Raw genomic sequence first — 19,575 nt, 5'->3', positions numbered from 1 at the left:
GCTGCTGAGGTTCGAACTCAAGATCTCCAATTTACTAGACAGGCGCTTTAACCAACTAAGCCACAGCACCTCTTTTGCATCTGATCTCCTGTCCTTCCTCATGTAATCATTTAGAAGTGAAATCCACTTTTTTTAAGGCTGGGCTTCTGTTGCAATATAACTTTACAAAATGTTTTCCAATTGACTGAAACTCCATTGCACAAAACGAGCATGTCATTAATCGTTGATTTAGAGTGGACTGCATTGCCCAGTGTGTGTATTGAGGAGCACATGTTCGCCTTTACTGGGGAGCAAGTTTGCACTCATGAATGTGGCAAAACATTCAAATCCGTAAGTGGGTGAACATTAAAGTCCTAGATGCTGCAAATCTCTATATCTGGATACGGAATGACTGAAAAAAGTTATGTCTCCAGTGTCAAAATGTGTGTAATGCACTAGTAATTCATTTCCTTTATTGACCAGTGAGGTAGCCATGTATGGAGGTGCTGTAGAGTGAAAATCAAGTTTCAAATGGGCAGTGGTCCTTGTGCCTGGATAGCTCAGTCGGTAGAGCATCAGACTTTTAATCTGAGGGTCCAGGGTTCAAGTCCCTGTTCAGGCGTACCTTTGCTTCTTTTACAAAAAATTAAGCAGGAAATATGAATTGCTCATTCTAATATGTGCTATTTCTGATGGCATCGCAACCTTGGGCAATATGATTCTAAGGTAGTGGAGTCCAGAGTTCTTGGATGCTTTGCCAACATTTCAAGCCTGACTGTGCTTCTAAATAGCATGAAATAGCAATCTTTGTACAAAGTTTTAATATTGGGGAGACAGATTGGTCGAAAAAAAAGCAGACAGGCGCTGCTGAGATTCGAACTCAGGATCTCCTGTTTACTAGACAGGCGCTTTAACCAACTAAGCCACAGCACCTTTTTTGCATCTGGTCTCCTTTCCTTCCTCATGTAATCATTTAGAAGTGAAATCCACTTTTTTAAGGCTGGGCTTCTGTTGCAATATAACTTTTCAAAATGTTTTCCAATTGACTGAAACTCCATTGCACAAAACGAGCATGTCATTAATCGTCGATTTAGAGTGGACTGCATTGCCCAGTGTGTGCATTGAGGAGCACATGTTCGTCTTTACTGGGGAGCAAGTTTGCACTCATGAATGTGGCAAAACATTCAAATCCGTAAGTGGGTGAACATTAAAGTCCTAGATGCTGCAAATCTCTATATCTGGATACGGAATGACTGAAAAAAGTTATGTCTCCAGTGTCAAAATGTGTGTAATGCACTAGTAATTCATTTCCTTTATTGACCAGTGAGGTAGCCATGTATGGAGGTGCTGTAGAGTGAAAATCAAGTTTCAAATGGGCAGTGATCCTTGTGCCTGGATAGCTCAGTCGGTAGAGCATCAGACTTTTAATCTGAGGGTCCAGGGTTCAAGTCCCTGTTCAGGCGTACCTTTGCTTCTTTTACAAAAAATTAAGCAGGAAATATGAATTGCTCATTCTAATATGTGCTATTTCTGATGGCATCGCAACCTTGGGCAATATGATTCTAAGGTAGTGGAGTCCAGAGTTCTTGGATGCTTTGCCAACATTTCAAGCCTGACTGTGCTTCTAAATAGCATGAAATAGCAATCTTTGTACAAAGTTTTAATATTGGGGAGACAGATTGGTCGAAAAAAAAGCAGACAGGCGCTGCTGAGATTCGAACTCAGGATCTCCTGTTTACTAGACAGGCGCTTTAACCAACTAAGCCACAGCACCTCTTTTGCATCTGATCTCCTTTCCTTCCTCATGAAATCATTTAGAAGTGAAATCCACTTTTTTTAAGGCTGGGCTTCTGTTGCAATATAACTTTACAAAATGTTTTCCAATTGACTGAAACTCCATTGCACAAAACGAGCATGTCATTAATCGTTGATTTAGAGTGGACTGCATTGCCCAGTGTGTGTATTGAGGAGCACATGTTCGCCTTTACTGCGGAGCAATTTTGCACTCATGAATGTGGCAAAACATTCAAATCCGTAAGTGGGTGAACATTAAAGTCCTAGATGCTGCAAATCTCTATATCTGGATACGGAATGACTGAAAAAAGTTATGTCTCCAGTGTCAAAATGTGTGTAATGCACTAGTAATTCATTTCCTTTATTGACCAGTGAGGTAACCATGTATGGAGGTGCTGTAGAGTGAAAATCAAGTTTCAAATGGGCAGTGATCCCTGTGCCTGGATAGCTCAGTCGGTAGAGCATCAGACTTTTAATCTGAGGGTCCAGGGTTCAAGTCCCTGTTCAGGCGTACCTTTGCTTCTTTTACAAAAAATTTAGCAGGAAATATGAATTGCTCATTCTAATATGTGCTATTTCTGATGGCATCGCAACCTTGGGCAATATGACTCTAAGGTAGTGGAGTCCAGAATTCTTGGATGCTTTGCCAACATTTCAAGCCTGACTGTGCTTCTAAATAGCATGAAATAACAATCTTTGTACAAAGTTTTAATATTGGGGAGACAGATTGGTCGAAAAAAAAGCAGACAGGCGCTGCTGAGATTCGAACTCAGGATCTCCTGTTTACTAGACAGGCGCTTTAACCAACTAAGCCACAGCACCTTTTTTGCATCTGGTCTCCTTTCCTTCCTCATGTAATCATTTAGAAGTGAAATCCACTTTTTTAAGGCTGGGCTTCTGTTGCAATATAACTTTTCAAAATGTTTTCCAATTGACTGAAACTCCATTGCACAAAACGAGCATGTCATTAATCGTCGATTTAGAGTGGACTGCATTGCCCAGTGTGTGCATTGAGGAGCACATGTTCGTCTTTACTGGGGAGCAAGTTTGCACTCATGAATGTGGCAAAACATTCAAATCCGTAAGTGGGTGAACATTAAAGTTCTAGATGCTGCAAATCTCTATATCTGGATACGGAATGACTGAAAAAAGTTATGTCTCCAGTGTCAAAATGTGTGTAATGCACTAGTAATTCATTTCCTTTATTGACCAGTGAGGTAGCCATGTATGGAGGTGCTGTAGAGTGAAAATCAAGTTTCAAATTGGCAGTGATCCTTGTGCCTGGATAGCTCAGTCGGTAGAGCATCAGACTTTTAATCTGAGGGTCCAGGGTTCAAGTCCCTGTTCAGGCGTATCTTTGCTTCTTTTACAAAAAATTTAGCAGGAAATATGAATTGCTCATTCTAATATGTGCTATTTCTGATGGCATCGCAACCTTGGGCAATATGACTCTAAGGTAGTGGAGTCCAGAATTCTTGGATGCTTTGCCAACATTTCAAGCCTGACTGTGCTTCTAAATAGCATGAAATAGCAATCTTTGTACAAAGTTTTAATATTGGGGAGACAGATTGGTCGAAAAAAAAGCAGACAGGCGCTGCTGAGATTCGAACTCAGGATCTCCTGTTTACTAGACAGGCGCTTTAACCAACTAAGCCACAGCACCTTTTTTGCATCTGGTCTCCTTTCCTTCCTCATGTAATCATTTAGAAGTGAAATCCACTTTTTTAAGGCTGGGCTTCTGTTGCAATATAACTTTTCAAAATGTTTTCCAATTGACTGAAACTCCATTGCACAAAACGAGCATGTCATTAATCGTCGATTTAGAGTGGACTGCATTGCCCAGTGTGTGCATTGAGGAGCACATGTTCGTCTTTACTGGGGAGCAAGTTTGCACTCATGAATGTGGCAAAACATTCAAATCCGTAAGTGGGTGAACATTAAAGTTCTAGATGCTGCAAATCTCTATATCTGGATACGGAATGACTGAAAAAAGTTATGTCTCCAGTGTCAAAATGTGTGTAATGCACTAGTAATTCATTTCCTTTATTGACCAGTGAGGTAGCCATGTATGGAGGTGCTGTGGAGTGAAAATCAAGTTTCAAATGGGCAGTGATCCTTGTGCCTGGATAGCTCAGTCGGTAGAGCATCAGACTTTTAATCTGAGGGTCCAGGGTTCAAGTCCCTGTTCAGGCGTACCTTTGCTTCTTTTACAAAAAATTAAGCAGGAAATATGAATTGCTCATTCTAATATGTGCTATTTCTGATGGCATCGCAACCTTGGGCAATATGACTCTAAGGTAGTGGAGTCCAGAGTTCTTGGATGCTTTGCCAACATTTCAAGCCTGACTGTGCTTCTAAATAGCATGAAACAGCAATCTTTGTACAAAGTTTTAATATTGGGGAGACAGATTGGTCGAAAAAAAAGCAGACAGGCGCTGCTGAGATTCGAACTCAGGATCTCCTGTTTACTAGACAGGCGCTTTAACCAACTAAGCCACAGCACCTTTTTTGCATCTGGTCTCCTTTCCTTCCTCATGTAATCATTTAGAAGTGAAATCCACTTTTTTAAGGCTGGGCTTCTGTTGCAATATAACTTTTCAAAATGTTTTCCAATTGACTGAAACTCCATTGCACAAAACGAGCATGTCATTAATCGTCGATTTAGAGTGGACTGCATTGCCCAGTGTGTGCATTGAGGAGCACATGTTCGTCTTTACTGGGGAGCAAGTTTGCACTCATGAATGTGGCAAAACATTCAAATCCGTAAGTGGGTGAACATTAAAGTCCTAGATGCTGCAAATCTCTATATCTGGATACGGAATGACTGAAAAAAGTTATGTCTCCAGTGTCAAAATGTGTGTAATGCACTAGTAATTCATTTCCTTTATTGACCAGTGAGGTAGCCATGTATGGAGGTGCTGTAGAGTGAAAATCAAGTTTCAAATGGGCAGTGATCCCTGTGCCTGGATAGCTCAGTCGGTAGAGCATCAGACTTTTAATCTGAGGGTCCAGGGTTCAAGTCCCTGTTCAGGCGTATCTTTGCTTCTTTTACAAAAAATTTAGCAGGAAATATGAATTGCTCATTCTAATATGTGCTATTTCTGATGGCATCGCAACCTTGGGCAATATGACTCTAAGGTAGTGGAGTCCAGAATTCTTGGATGCTTTGCCAACATTTCAAGCCTGACTGTGCTTCTAAATAGCATGAAATAACAATCTTTGTACAAAGTTTTAATATTGGGGAGACAGATTGGTCGAAAAAAAAGCAGACAGGCGCTGCTAAGATTCGAACTCAGGATCTCCTGTTTACTAGACAGGCGCTTTAACCAACTAAGCCACAGCACCTCTTTTGCATCTGATCTCCTTTCCTTCCTCATGTAATCATTTAGAAGTGAAATCCACTTTTTTTAAGGCTGGGCTTCTGTTGCAATATAACTTTACAAAATGTTTTCCAATTGACTGAAACTCCATTGCACAAAACGAGCATGTCATTAATCGTTGATTTAGAGTGGACTGCATTGCCCAGTGTGTGTATTGAGGAGCACATGTTCGCCTTTACTGGGGAGCAATTTTGCACTCATGAATGTGGCAAAACATTCAAATCCGTAAGTGGGTGAACATTAAAGTCCTAGATGCTGCAAATCTCTATATCTGGATACGGAATGACTGAAAAAAGTTATGTCTCCAGTGTCAAAATGTGTGTAATGCACTAGTAATTCATTTCCTTTATTGACCAGTGAGGTAGCCATGTATGGAGGTGCTGTAGAGTGAAAATCAAGTTTCAAATGGGCAGTGATCCCTGTGCCTGGATAGCTCAGTCGGTAGAGCATCAGACTTTTAATCTGAGGGTCCAGGGTTCAAGTCCCTGTTCAGGCGTACCTTTGCTTCTTTTACAAAAAATTTAGCAGGAAATATGAATTGCTCATTCTAATATGTGCTATTTCTGATGGCATCGCAACCTTGGGCAATATGACTCTAAGGTAGTGGAGTCCAGAATTCTTGGATGCTTTGCCAACATTTCAAGCCTGACTGTGCTTCTAAATAGCATGAAATAACAATCTTTGTACAAAGTTTTAATATTGGGGAGACAGATTGGTCGAAAAAAAAGCAGACAGGCGCTGCTGAGGTTCGAACTCAAGATCTCCAATTTACTAGACAGGCGCTTTAACCAACTAAGCCACAGCACCTCTTTTGCATCTGATCTCCTGTCCTTCCTCATGTAATCATTTAGAAGTGAAATCCACTTTTTTTAAGGCTGGGCTTCTGTTGCAATATAACTTTACAAAATGTTTTCCAATTGACTGAAACTCCATTGCACAAAACGAGCATGTCATTAATCGTTGATTTAGAGTGGACTGCATTGCCCAGTGTGTGTATTGAGGAGCACATGTTCGCCTTTACTGGGGAGCAAGTTTGCACTCATGAATGTGGCAAAACATTCAAATCCGTAAGTGGGTGAACATTAAAGTCCTAGATGCTGCAAATCTCTATATCTGGATACGGAATGACTGAAAAAAGTTATGTCTCCAGTGTCAAAATGTGTGTAATGCACTAGTAATTCATTTCCTTTATTGACCAGTGAGGTAGCCATGTATGGAGGTGCTGTAGAGTGAAAATCAAGTTTCAAATGGGCAGTGGTCCTTGTGCCTGGATAGCTCAGTCGGTAGAGCATCAGACTTTTAATCTGAGGGTCCAGGGTTCAAGTCCCTGTTCAGGCGTACCTTTGCTTCTTTTACAAAAAATTAAGCAGGAAATATGAATTGCTCATTCTAATATGTGCTATTTCTGATGGCATCGCAACCTTGGGCAATATGATTCTAAGGTAGTGGAGTCCAGAGTTCTTGGATGCTTTGCCAACATTTCAAGCCTGACTGTGCTTCTAAATAGCATGAAATAGCAATCTTTGTACAAAGTTTTAATATTGGGGAGACAGATTGGTCGAAAAAAAAGCAGACAGGCGCTGCTGAGATTCGAACTCAGGATCTCCTGTTTACTAGACAGGCGCTTTAACCAACTAAGCCACAGCACCTTTTTTGCATCTGGTCTCCTTTCCTTCCTCATGTAATCATTTAGAAGTGAAATCCACTTTTTTAAGGCTGGGCTTCTGTTGCAATATAACTTTTCAAAATGTTTTCCAATTGACTGAAACTCCATTGCACAAAACGAGCATGTCATTAATCGTCGATTTAGAGTGGACTGCATTGCCCAGTGTGTGCATTGAGGAGCACATGTTCGTCTTTACTGGGGAGCAAGTTTGCACTCATGAATGTGGCAAAACATTCAAATCCGTAAGTGGGTGAACATTAAAGTCCTAGATGCTGCAAATCTCTATATCTGGATACGGAATGACTGAAAAAAGTTATGTCTCCAGTGTCAAAATGTGTGTAATGCACTAGTAATTCATTTCCTTTATTGACCAGTGAGGTAGCCATGTATGGAGGTGCTGTAGAGTGAAAATCAAGTTTCAAATGGGCAGTGATCCTTGTGCCTGGATAGCTCAGTCGGTAGAGCATCAGACTTTTAATCTGAGGGTCCAGGGTTCAAGTCCCTGTTCAGGCGTACCTTTGCTTCTTTTACAAAAAATTAAGCAGGAAATATGAATTGCTCATTCTAATATGTGCTATTTCTGATGGCATCGCAACCTTGGGCAATATGATTCTAAGGTAGTGGAGTCCAGAGTTCTTGGATGCTTTGCCAACATTTCAAGCCTGACTGTGCTTCTAAATAGCATGAAATAGCAATCTTTGTACAAAGTTTTAATATTGGGGAGACAGATTGGTCGAAAAAAAAGCAGACAGGCGCTGCTGAGATTCGAACTCAGGATCTCCTGTTTACTAGACAGGCGCTTTAACCAACTAAGCCACAGCACCTCTTTTGCATCTGATCTCCTTTCCTTCCTCATGTAATCATTTAGAAGTGAAATCCACTTTTTTTAAGGCTGGGCTTCTGTTGCAATATAACTTTACAAAATGTTTTCCAATTGACTGAAACTCCATTGCACAAAACGAGCATGTCATTAATCGTTGATTTAGAGTGGACTGCATTGCCCAGTGTGTGTATTGAGGAGCACATGTTCGCCTTTACTGCGGAGCAATTTTGCACTCATGAATGTGGCAAAACATTCAAATCCGTAAGTGGGTGAACATTAAAGTCCTAGATGCTGCAAATCTCTATATCTGGATACGGAATGACTGAAAAAAGTTATGTCTCCAGTGTCAAAATGTGTGTAATGCACTAGTAATTCATTTCCTTTATTGACCAGTGAGGTAACCATGTATGGAGGTGCTGTAGAGTGAAAATCAAGTTTCAAATGGGCAGTGATCCCTGTGCCTGGATAGCTCAGTCGGTAGAGCATCAGACTTTTAATCTGAGGGTCCAGGGTTCAAGTCCCTGTTCAGGCGTACCTTTGCTTCTTTTACAAAAAATTTAGCAGGAAATATGAATTGCTCATTCTAATATGTGCTATTTCTGATGGCATCGCAACCTTGGGCAATATGACTCTAAGGTAGTGGAGTCCAGAATTCTTGGATGCTTTGCCAACATTTCAAGCCTGACTGTGCTTCTAAATAGCATGAAATAACAATCTTTGTACAAAGTTTTAATATTGGGGAGACAGATTGGTCGAAAAAAAAGCAGACAGGCGCTGCTGAGATTCGAACTCAGGATCTCCTGTTTACTAGACAGGCGCTTTAACCAACTAAGCCACAGCACCTTTTTTGCATCTGGTCTCCTTTCCTTCCTCATGTAATCATTTAGAAGTGAAATCCACTTTTTTAAGGCTGGGCTTCTGTTGCAATATAACTTTTCAAAATGTTTTCCAATTGACTGAAACTCCATTGCACAAAACGAGCATGTCATTAATCGTCGATTTAGAGTGGACTGCATTGCCCAGTGTGTGCATTGAGGAGCACATGTTCGTCTTTACTGGGGAGCAAGTTTGCACTCATGAATGTGGCAAAACATTCAAATCCGTAAGTGGGTGAACATTAAAGTTCTAGATGCTGCAAATCTCTATATCTGGATACGGAATGACTGAAAAAAGTTATGTCTCCAGTGTCAAAATGTGTGTAATGCACTAGTAATTCATTTCCTTTATTGACCAGTGAGGTAGCCATGTATGGAGGTGCTGTAGAGTGAAAATCAAGTTTCAAATGGGCAGTGATCCTTGTGCCTGGATAGCTCAGTCGGTAGAGCATCAGACTTTTAATCTGAGGGTCCAGGGTTCAAGTCCCTGTTCAGGCGTATCTTTGCTTCTTTTACAAAAAATTTAGCAGGAAATATGAATTGCTCATTCTAATATGTGCTATTTCTGATGGCATCGCAACCTTGGGCAATATGACTCTAAGGTAGTGGAGTCCAGAATTCTTGGATGCTTTGCCAACATTTCAAGCCTGACTGTGCTTCTAAATAGCATGAAATAGCAATCTTTGTACAAAGTTTTAATATTGGGGAGACAGATTGGTCGAAAAAAAAGCAGACAGGCGCTGCTGAGATTCGAACTCAGGATCTCCTGTTTACTAGACAGGCGCTTTAACCAACTAAGCCACAGCACCTTTTTTGCATCTGGTCTCCTTTCCTTCCTCATGTAATCATTTAGAAGTGAAATCCACTTTTTTAAGGCTGGGCTTCTGTTGCAATATAACTTTTCAAAATGTTTTCCAATTGACTGAAACTCCATTGCACAAAACGAGCATGTCATTAATCGTCGATTTAGAGTGGACTGCATTGCCCAGTGTGTGCATTGAGGAGCACATGTTCGTCTTTACTGGGGAGCAAGTTTGCACTCATGAATGTGGCAAAACATTCAAATCCGTAAGTGGGTGAACATTAAAGTCCTAGATGCTGCAAATCTCTATATCTGGATACGGAATGACTGAAAAAAGTTATGTCTCCAGTGTCAAAATGTGTGTAATGCACTAGTAATTCATTTCCTTTATTGACCAGTGAGGTAGCCATGTATGGAGGTGCTGTAGAGTGAAAATCAAGTTTCAAATGGGCAGTGATCCTTGTGCCTGGATAGCTCAGTCGGTAGAGCATCAGACTTTTAATCTGAGGGTCCAGGGTTCAAGTCCCTGTTCAGGCGTACCTTTGCTTCTTTTACAAAAAATTAAGCAGGAAATATGAATTGCTCATTCTAATATGTGCTATTTCTGATGGCATCGCAACCTTGGGCAATATGACTCTAAGGTAGTGGAGTCCAGAGTTCTTGGATGCTTTGCCAACATTTCAAGCCTGACTGTGCTTCTAAATAGCATGAAACAGCAAACTTTGTACAAAGTTTTAATATTGGGGAGACAGATTGGTCGAAAAAAAAGCAGACAGGCGCTGCTGAGATTCGAACTCAGGATCTCCTGTTTACTAGACAGGCGCTTTAACCAACTAAGCCACAGCACCTTTTTTGCATCTGGTCTCCTTTCCTTCCTCATGTAATCATTTAGAAGTGAAATCCACTTTTTTAAGGCTGGGCTTCTGTTGCAATATAACTTTTCAAAATGTTTTCCAATTGACTGAAACTCCATTGCACAAAACGAGCATGTCATTAATCGTCGATTTAGAGTGGACTGCATTGCCCAGTGTGTGCATTGAGGAGCACATGTTCGTCTTTACTGGGGAGCAAGTTTGCACTCATTAATGTGGCAAAACATTCAAATCCGTAAGTGGGTGAACATTAAAGTCCTAGATGCTGCAAATCTCTATATCTGGATACGGAATGACTGAAAAAAGTTATGTCTCCAGTGTCAAAATGTGTGTAATGCACTAGTAATTCATTTCCTTTATTGACCAGTGGGGTAGCCATGTATGGAGGTGCTGTAGAGTGAAAATCAAGTTTCAAATGGGCAGTGATCCCTGTGCCTGGATAGCTCAGTCGGTAGAGCATCAGACTTTTAATCTGAGGGTCCAGGGTTCAAGTCCCTGTTCAGGCGTATCTTTGCTTCTTTTACAAAAAATTTAGCAGGAAATATGAATTGCTCATTCTAATATGTGCTATTTCTGATGGCATCGCAACCTTGGGCAATATGACTCTAAGGTAGTGGAGTCCAGAATTCTTGGATGCTTTGCCAACATTTCAAGCCTGACTGTGCTTCTAAATAGCATGAAATAACAATCTTTGTACAAAGTTTTAATATTGGGGAGACAGATTGGTCGAAAAAAAAGCAGACAGGCGCTGCTGAGGTTCGAACTCAGGATCTCCAGTTTACTAGACAGGCGCTTTAACCAACTAAGCCACAGCACCTCTTTTGCATCTGATCTCCTGTCCTTCCTCATGTAATCATTTAGAAGTGAAATCCACTTTTTTTAAGGCTGGGCTTCTGTTGCAATATAACTTTACAAAATGTTTTCCAATTGACTGAAACTCCATTGCACAAAACGAGCATGTCATTAATCGTTGATTTAGAGTGGACTGCATTGCCCAGTGTGTGTATTGAGGAGCACATGTTCGCCTTTACTGGGGAGCAATTTTGCACTCATGAATGTGGCAAAACATTCAAATCCGTAAGTGGGTGAACATTAAAGTCCTAGATGCTGCAAATCTCTATATCTGGATACGGAATGACTGAAAAAAGTTATGTCTCCAGTGTCAAAATGTGTGTAATGCACTAGTAATTCATTTCCTTTATTGACCAGTGAGGTAGCCATGTATGGAGGTGCTGTAGAGTGAAAATCAAGTTTCAAATGGGCAGTGATCCTTGTGCCTGGATAGCTCAGTCGGTAGAGCATCAGACTTTTAATCTGAGGGTCCAGGGTTCAAGTCCCTGTTCAGGCGTACCTTTGCTTCTTTTACAAAAAAATTAGCAGGAAATATGAATTGCTCATTCTAATATGTGCTATTTCTGATGGCATCGCAACCTTGGGCAATATGACTCTAAGGTAGTGGAGTCCAGAGTTCTTGGATGCTTTGCCAACATTTCAAGCCTGACTGTGCTTCTAAATAGCATGAAACAGCAATCTTTGTACAAAGTTTTAATATTGGGGAGACAGATTGGTCGAAAAAAAAGCAGACAGGCGCTGTTGAGATTCGAACTCAGGATCTCCTGTTTACTAGACAGGCGCTTTAACCAACTAAGCCACAGCACCTTTTTTGCATCTGGTCTCCTTTCCTTCCTCATGTAATCATTTAGAAGTGAAATCCACTTTTTTAAGGCTGGGCTTCTGTTGCAATATAACTTTTCAAAATGTTTTCCAATTGACTGAAACTCCATTGCACAAAACGAGCATGTCATTAATCGTCGATTTAGAGTGGACTGCATTGCCCAGTGTGTGCATTGAGGAGCACATGTTCGTCTTTACTAGGGAGCAAGTTTGCACTCATGAATGTGGCAAAACATTCAAATCCGTAAGTGGGTGAACATTAAAGTCCTAGATGCTGCAAATCTCTATATCTGGATACGGAATGACTGAAAAAAGTTATGTCTCCAGTGTCAAAATGTGTGTAATGCACTAGTAATTCATTTCCTTTATTGACCAGTGAGGTAGCCATGTATGGAGGTGCTGTAGAGTGAAAATCAAGTTTCAAATGGGCAGTGATCCCTGTGCCTGGATAGCTCAGTCGGTAGAGCATCAGACTTTTAATCTGAGGGTCCAGGGTTCAAGTCCCGGTTCAGGGGTATCTTTGCTTCTTTTACAAAAAATTTAGCAGGAAATATGAATTGCTCATTCTAATATGTGCTATTTCTGATGGCATGGCAACCTTGGGCAATATGACTCTAAGGTAGTGGAGTCCAGAATTCTTGGATGCTTTGCCAACATTTCAACCCTGACTGTGCTTCTAAATAGCATGAAATAACAATCTTTGTACAAAGTTTTAATATTGGGGAGACAGATTAGTCGAAAAAAAAGCAGACAGGCGCTGCTGAGATTCGAACTCAGGATCTCCTGTTTACTAGACAGGCACTTTAACCAACTAAGCCACAGCACCTCTTTTGCATCTGATCTCCTTTCCTTCCTCATGTAATCATTTAGAAGTGAAATCCACTTTTTTTAAGGCTGGGCTTCTGTTGCAATATAACTTTACAAAATGTTTTCCAATTGACTGAAACTCCATTGCACAAAACGAGCATGTCATTAATCGTTGATTTAGAGTGGACTGCATTGCCCAGTGTGTGTATTGAGGAGCACATGTTCGCCTTTACTGGGGAGCAATTTTGCACTCATGAATGTGGCAAAACATTCAAATCCGTAAGTGGGTGAACATTAAAGTCCTAGATGCTGCAAATCTCTATATCTGGATACGGAATGACTGAAAAAAGTTATGTCTCCAGTGTCAAAATGTGTGTAATGCACTAGTAATTCATTTCCTTTATTGACCAGTGAGGTAGCCATGTATGGAGGTGCTGTAGAGTGAAAATCAAGTTTCAAATGGGCAGTGATCCCTGTGCCTGGATAGCTCAGTCGGTAGAGCATCAGACTTTTAATCTGAGGGTCCAGGGTTCAAGTCCCTGTTCAGGCATACCTTTGCTTCTTTTACAAAAAATTAAGCAGGAAATATGAATTGCTCATTCTAATATGTGCTGTTTCTGATGGCATCGCAACCTTGGGCAATATGACTCTAAGGTAGTGGAGTCCAGAGTTCTTGGATGCTTTGCCAACATTTCAAGCCTGACTGTGCTTCTAAATAGCATGAAATAGCAATCTTTGTACAAAGTTTTAATATTGGGGAGACAGATTGGTCGAAAAAAAAGCAGACAGGCGCTGCTGAGATTCGAACTCAGGATCTCCTGTTTACTAGACAGGCGCTTTAACCAACTGAGCCACAGCACCTTTTTTGCATCTGGTCTCCTTTCCTTCCTCATGTAATCAATCAGAAGTGAAATCCACTTTTTTAAGGCTGGGCTTCTGTTGCAATATAACTTTTCAAAATGTTTTCCAATTGACTGAAACTCCATTGCACAAAACGAGCATGTCATTAATCGTCGATTTAGAGTGGACTGCATTGCCCAGTGTGTGCATTGAGGAGCACATGTTCGTCTTTACTGGGGAGCAAGTTTGCACTCATGAATGTGGCAAAACATTCAAATCCGTAAGTGGGTGAACATTAAAGTCCTAGATGCTGCAAATCTCTATATCTGGATACGGAATGACTGAAAAAAGTTATGTCTCCAGTGTCAAAATGTGTGTAATGCACTAGTAATTCATTTCCTTTATTGACCAGTGAGGTAGCCATGTATGGAGGTGCTGTAGAGTGAAAATCAAGTTTCAAATGGGCAGTGATCCCTGTGCCTGGATAGCTCAGTCGGTAGAGCATCAGACTTTTAATCTGAGGGTCCAGGGTTCAAGTCCCTGTTCAGGCGTACCTTTGCTTCTTTTACAAAAAATTAAGCAGGAAATATGAATTGCTCATTCTAATATGTGCTGTTTCTGATGGCATCGCAACCTTGGGCAATATGACTCTAAGGTAGTGGAGTCCAGAGTTCTTGGATGCTTTGCCAACATTTCAAGCCTGACTGTGCTTCTAAATAGCATGAAATAGCAATCTTTGTACAAAGTTTTAATATTGGGGAGACAGATTGGTCAAAAAAAAAGCAGACAGGCGCTGCTGAGATTCGAACTCAGGATCTCCTGTTTACTAGACAGGCGCTTTAACCAACTAAGCCACAGCACCTTTTTTGCATCTGGTCTCCTTTCCTTCCTCATGTAATCATTTAGAAGTGAAATCCACTTTTTTAAGGCTGGGCTTCTGTTGCAATATAACTTTTCAAAATGTTTTCCAATTGACTGAAACTCCATTGCACAAAACGAGCATGTCATTAATCGTCGATTTAGAGTGGACTGCATTGCCCAGTGTGTGCATTGAGGAGCACATGTTCGTCTTTACTGGGGAGCAAGTTTGCACTCATGAATGTGGCAAAACATTCAAATCCGTAAGTGGGTGAACATTAAAGTCCTAGATGCTGCAAATCTCTATATCTGGATACGGAATGACTGAAAAAAGTTATGTCTCCAGTGTCAAAATGTGTGTAATGCACTAGTAATTCATTTCCTTTATTGACCAGTGAGGTAGCCATGTATGGAGGTGCTGTAGAGTGAAAATCAAGTTTCAAATGGGCAGTGATCCTTGTGCCTGGATAGCTCAGTCGGTAGAGCATCAGACTTTTAATCTGAGGGTCCAGGGTTCAAGTCCCTGTTCAGGCGTACCTTTGCTTCTTTTACAAAAAAATTAGCAGGAAATATGAATTGCTCATTCTAATATGTGCTATTTCTGATGGCATCGCAACCTTGGGCAATATGACTCTAAGGTAGTGGAGTCCAGAGTTCTTGGATGCTTTGCCAACATTTCAAGCCTGACTGTGCTTCTAAATAGCATGAAACAGCAATCTTTGTACAAAGTTTTAATATTGGGGAGACAGATTGGTCGAAAAAAAAGCAGACAGGCGCTGTTGAGATTCGAACTCAGGATCTCCTGTTTACTAGACAGGCGCTTTAACCAACTAAGCCACAGCACCTTTTTTGCATCTGGTCTCCTTTCCTTCCTCATGTAATCATTTAGAAGTGAAATCCACTTTTTTAAGGCTGGGCTTCTGTTGCAATATAACTTTTCAAAATGTTTTCCAATTGACTGAAACTCCATTGCACAAAACGAGCATGTCATTAATCGTCGATTTAGAGTGGACTGCATTGCCCAGTGTGTGCATTGAGGAGCACATGTTCGTCTTTACTAGGGAGCAAGTTTGCACTCATGAATGTGGCAAAACATTCAAATCCGTAAGTGGGTGAACATTAAAGTCCTAGATGCTGCAAATCTCTATATCTGGATACGGAATGACTGAAAAAAGTTATGTCTCCAGTGTCAAAATGTGTGTAATGCACTAGTAATTCATTTCCTTTATTGACCAGTGAGGTAGCCATGTATGGAGGTGCTGTAGAGTGAAAATCAAGTTTCAAATGGGCAGTGATCCCTGTGCCTGGATAGCTCAGTCGGTAGAGCATCAGACTTTTAATCTGAGGGTCCAGGGTTCAAGTCCCGGTTCAAGGGTATCTTTGCTTCTTTTACAAAAAATTTAGCAGGAAATATGAATTGCTCATTCTAATATGTGCTATTTCTGATGGCATGGCAACCTTGGGCAATATGACTCTAAGGTAGTGGAGTCCAGAATTCTTGGATGCTTTGCCAACATTTCAACCCTGACTGTGCTTCTAAATAGCATGAAATAACAATCTTTGTACAAAGTTTTAATATTGGGGAGACAGATTGGTCGAAAAAAAAGCAGACAGGCGCTGCTGAGATTCGAACTCAGGATCTCCTGTTTACTAGACAGGCACTTTAACCAACTAAGCCACAGCACCTCTTTTGCATCTGATCTCCTTTCCTTCCTCATGTAATCATTTAGAAGTGAAATCCACTTTTTTTAAGGCTGGGCTTCTGTTGCAATATAACTTTACAAAATGTTTTCCAATTGACTGAAACTCCATTGCACAAAACGAGCATGTCATTAATCGTTGATTTAGAGTGGACTGCATTGCCCAGTGTGTGTATTGAGGAGCACATGTTCGCCTTTACTGGGGAGCAATTTTGCACTCATGAATGTGGCAAAACATTCAAATCCGTAAGTGGGTGAACATTAAAGTCCTAGATGCTGCAAATCTCTATATCTGGATACGGAATGACTGAAAAAAGTTATGTCTCCAGTGTCAAAATGTGTGTAATGCACTAGTAATTCATTTCCTTTATTGACCAGTGAGGTAGCCATGTATGGAGGTGCTGTAGAGTGAAAATCAAGTTTCAAATGGGCAGTGATCCCTGTGCCTGGATAGCTCAGTCGGTAGAGCATCAGACTTTTAATCTGAGGGTCCAGGGTTCAAGTCCCTGTTCAGGCATACCTTTGCTTCTTTTACAAAAAATTAAGCAGGAAATATGAATTGCTCATTCTAATATGTGCTGTTTCTGATGGCATCGCAACCTTGGGCAATATGACTCTAAGGTAGTGGAGTCCAGAGTTCTTGGATGCTTTGCCAACATTTCAAGCCTGACTGTGCTTCTAAATAGCATGAAATAGCAATCTTTGTACAAAGTTTTAATATTGGGGAGACAGATTGGTCGAAAAAAAAGCAGACAGGCGCTGCTGAGATTCGAACTCAGGATCTCCTGTTTACTAGACAGGCGCTTTAACCAACTGAGCCACAGCACCTTTTTTGCATCTGGTCTCCTTTCCTTCCTCATGTAATCAATCAGAAGTGAAATCCACTTTTTTAAGGCTGGGCTTCTGTTGCAATATAACTTTTCAAAATGTTTTCCAATTGACTGAAACTCCATTGCACAAAACGAGCATGTCATTAATCGTCGATTTAGAGTGGACTGCATTGCCCAGTGTGTGCATTGAGGAGCACATGTTCGTCTTTACTGGGGAGCAAGTTTGCACTCATGAATGTGGCAAAACATTCAAATCCGTAAGTGGGTGAACATTAAAGTCCTAGATGCTGCAAATCTCTATATCTGGATACGGAATGACTGAAAAAAGTTATGTCTCCAGTGTCAAAATGTGTGTAATGCACTAGTAATTCATTTCCTTTATTGACCAGTGAGGTAGCCATGTATGGAGGTGCTGTAGAGTGAAAATCAAGTTTCAAATGGGCAGTGATCCCTGTGCCTGGATAGCTCAGTCGGTAGAGCATCAGACTTTTAATCTGAGGGTCCAGGGTTCAAGTCCCTGTTCAGGCGTACCTTTGCTTCTTTTACAAAAAATTAAGCAGGAAATATGAATTGCTCATTCTAATATGTGCTGTTTCTGATGGCATCGCAACCTTGGGCAATATGACTCTAAGGTAGTGGAGTCCAGAGTTCTTGGATGCTTTGCCAACATTTCAAGCCTGACTGTGCTTCTAAATAGCATGAAATAGCAATCTTTGTACAAAGTTTTAATATTGGGGAGACAGATTGGTCAAAAAAAAAGCAGACAGGCGCTGCTGAGATTCGAACTCAGGATCTCCTGTTTACTAGACAGGCGCTTTAACCAACTAAGCCACAGCACCTTTTTTGCATCTGGTCTCCTTTCCTTCCTCATGTAATCATTTAGAAGTGAAATCCACTTTTTTAAGGCTGGGCTTCTGTTGCAATATAACTTTTCAAAATGTTTTCCAATTGACTGAAACTCCATTGCACAAAACGAGCATGTCATTAATCGTCGATTTAGAGTGGACTGCATTGCCCAGTGTGTGCATTGAGGAGCACATGTTCGTCTTTACTGGGGAGCAAGTTTGCACTCATGAATGTGGCAAAACATTCAAATCCGTAAGTGGGTGAACATTAAAGTCCTAGATGCTGCAAATCTCTATATCTGGATACGGAATGACTGAAAAAAGTTATGTCTCCAGTGTCAAAATGTGTGTAATGCACTAGTAATTCATTTCCTTTATTGACCAGTGAGGTAGCCATGTATGGAGGTGCTGTAGAGTGAAAATCAAGTTTCAAATGGGCAGTGATCCTTGTGCCTGGATAGCTCAGTCGGTAGAGCATCAGACTTTTAATCTGAGGGTCCAGGGTTCAAGTCCCTGTTCAGGCGTACCTTTGCTTCTTTTACAAAAAATTAAGCAGGAAATATGAATTGCTCATTCTAATATGTGCTATTTCTGATGGCATCGCAACCTTGGGCAATATGATTCTAAGGTAGTGGAGTCCAGAGTTCTTGGATGCTTTGCCAACATTTCAAGCCTGACTGTGCTTCTAAATAGCATGAAATAGCAATCTTTGTACAAAGTTTTAATATTGGGGAGACAGATTGGTCGAAAAAAAAGCAGACAGGCGCTGCTGAGATTCGAACTCAGGATCTCCTGTTTACTAGACAGGCGCTTTAACCAACTAAGCCACAGCACCTTTTTTGCATCTGGTCTCCTTTCCTTCCTCATGTAATCATTTAGAAGTGAAATCCACTTTTTTAAGGCTGGGCTTCTGTTGCAATATAACTTTTCAAAATGTTTTCCAATTGACTGAAACTCCATTGCACAAAACGAGCATGTCATTAATCGTCGATTTAGAGTGGACTGCATTGCCCAGTGTGTGCATTGAGGAGCACATGTTCGTCTTTACTGGGGAGCAAGTTTGCACTCATGAATGTGGCAAAACATTCAAATCCGTAAGTGGGTGAACATTAAAGTCCTAGATGCTGCAAATCTCTATATCTGGATACGGAATGACTGAAAAAAGTTATGTCTCCAGTGTCAAAATGTGTGTAATGCACTAGTAATTCATTTCCTTTATTGACCAGTGAGGTAGCCATGTATGGAGGTGCTGTAGAGTGAAAATCAAGTTTCAAATGGGCAGTGATCCTTGTGCCTGGATAGCTCAGTCGGTAGAGCATCAGACTTTTAATCTGAGGGTCCAGGGTTCAAGTCCCTGTTCAGGCGTACCTTTGCTTCTTTTACAAAAAATTAAGCAGGAAATATGAATTGCTCATTCTAATATGTGCTATTTCTGATGGCATCGCAACCTTGGGCAATATGACTCTAAGGTAGTGGAGTCCAGAGTTCTTGGATGCTTTGCCAACATTTCAAGCCTGACTGTGCTTCTAAATAGCATGAAACAGCAATCTTTGTACAAAGTTTTAATATTGGGGAGACAGATTGGTCGAAAAAAAAGCAGACAGGCGCTGCTGAGATTCGAACTCAGGATCTCCTGTTTACTAGACAGGCGCTTTAACCAACTAAGCCACAGCACCTTTTTTGCATCTGGTCTCCTTTCCTTCCTCATGTAATCATTTAGAAGTGAAATCCACTTTTTTAAGGCTGGGCTTCTGTTGCAATATAACTTTTCAAAATGTTTTCCAATTGACTGAAACTCCATTGCACAAAACGAGCATGTCATTAATCGTC

The 19,575-nt window shown here is 40.8% G+C and overlaps 16 non-coding genes across 16 annotated transcripts; 2 read left to right on the top strand and 14 right to left on the bottom strand.

Annotated features, from left to right (window-relative positions):
• Positions 1–838: 838 nt before the first annotated feature.
• TRNAT-AGU (transfer RNA threonine (anticodon AGU)) lies at positions 839–912 on the bottom strand. Its single transcript has one exon. It is a non-coding gene; the product is annotated as a tRNA-Thr (tRNA).
• A 767-nt stretch (positions 913–1,679) lies between these two features.
• On the bottom strand, positions 1,680–1,753 carry TRNAT-AGU (transfer RNA threonine (anticodon AGU)). Its single transcript has one exon. It is a non-coding gene; the product is annotated as a tRNA-Thr (tRNA).
• A 768-nt stretch (positions 1,754–2,521) lies between these two features.
• On the bottom strand, positions 2,522–2,595 carry TRNAT-AGU (transfer RNA threonine (anticodon AGU)). Its single transcript has one exon. It is a non-coding gene; the product is annotated as a tRNA-Thr (tRNA).
• Positions 2,596–3,362: 767 nt separating this feature from the next.
• On the bottom strand, positions 3,363–3,436 carry TRNAT-AGU (transfer RNA threonine (anticodon AGU)). The gene has a single exon. It is a non-coding gene; the product is annotated as a tRNA-Thr (tRNA).
• Positions 3,437–4,203: 767 nt separating this feature from the next.
• TRNAT-AGU (transfer RNA threonine (anticodon AGU)) lies at positions 4,204–4,277 on the bottom strand. Its single transcript has one exon. It is a non-coding gene; the product is annotated as a tRNA-Thr (tRNA).
• A 2,451-nt stretch (positions 4,278–6,728) lies between these two features.
• On the bottom strand, positions 6,729–6,802 carry TRNAT-AGU (transfer RNA threonine (anticodon AGU)). The gene has a single exon. It is a non-coding gene; the product is annotated as a tRNA-Thr (tRNA).
• Positions 6,803–7,569: 767 nt separating this feature from the next.
• On the bottom strand, positions 7,570–7,643 carry TRNAT-AGU (transfer RNA threonine (anticodon AGU)). Its single transcript has one exon. It is a non-coding gene; the product is annotated as a tRNA-Thr (tRNA).
• A 768-nt stretch (positions 7,644–8,411) lies between these two features.
• Positions 8,412–8,485, bottom strand: TRNAT-AGU (transfer RNA threonine (anticodon AGU)). Its single transcript has one exon. It is a non-coding gene; the product is annotated as a tRNA-Thr (tRNA).
• A 767-nt stretch (positions 8,486–9,252) lies between these two features.
• TRNAT-AGU (transfer RNA threonine (anticodon AGU)) lies at positions 9,253–9,326 on the bottom strand. The gene has a single exon. It is a non-coding gene; the product is annotated as a tRNA-Thr (tRNA).
• A 767-nt stretch (positions 9,327–10,093) lies between these two features.
• On the bottom strand, positions 10,094–10,167 carry TRNAT-AGU (transfer RNA threonine (anticodon AGU)). The gene has a single exon. It is a non-coding gene; the product is annotated as a tRNA-Thr (tRNA).
• Positions 10,168–13,149: 2,982 nt separating this feature from the next.
• On the top strand, positions 13,150–13,222 carry TRNAK-UUU (transfer RNA lysine (anticodon UUU)). The gene has a single exon. It is a non-coding gene; the product is annotated as a tRNA-Lys (tRNA).
• Positions 13,223–14,300: 1,078 nt separating this feature from the next.
• Positions 14,301–14,374, bottom strand: TRNAT-AGU (transfer RNA threonine (anticodon AGU)). Its single transcript has one exon. It is a non-coding gene; the product is annotated as a tRNA-Thr (tRNA).
• A 2,140-nt stretch (positions 14,375–16,514) lies between these two features.
• TRNAK-UUU (transfer RNA lysine (anticodon UUU)) lies at positions 16,515–16,587 on the top strand. Its single transcript has one exon. It is a non-coding gene; the product is annotated as a tRNA-Lys (tRNA).
• A 1,078-nt stretch (positions 16,588–17,665) lies between these two features.
• Positions 17,666–17,739, bottom strand: TRNAT-AGU (transfer RNA threonine (anticodon AGU)). The gene has a single exon. It is a non-coding gene; the product is annotated as a tRNA-Thr (tRNA).
• A 767-nt stretch (positions 17,740–18,506) lies between these two features.
• On the bottom strand, positions 18,507–18,580 carry TRNAT-AGU (transfer RNA threonine (anticodon AGU)). Its single transcript has one exon. It is a non-coding gene; the product is annotated as a tRNA-Thr (tRNA).
• A 767-nt stretch (positions 18,581–19,347) lies between these two features.
• Positions 19,348–19,421, bottom strand: TRNAT-AGU (transfer RNA threonine (anticodon AGU)). The gene has a single exon. It is a non-coding gene; the product is annotated as a tRNA-Thr (tRNA).
• Positions 19,422–19,575: the final 154 nt, after the last annotated feature.

Source organism: Ambystoma mexicanum, unplaced genomic scaffold (genome assembly GCF_040938575.1).
Source record: "Ambystoma mexicanum isolate Mex_15411 unplaced genomic scaffold, UKY_AmexF1_1 Mex_scaf1, whole genome shotgun sequence".
Classification (NCBI taxonomy): domain Eukaryota; kingdom Metazoa; phylum Chordata; class Amphibia; order Caudata; family Ambystomatidae; genus Ambystoma; species Ambystoma mexicanum.
This window is presented reverse-complemented; position numbering and strand designations above follow the sequence as displayed.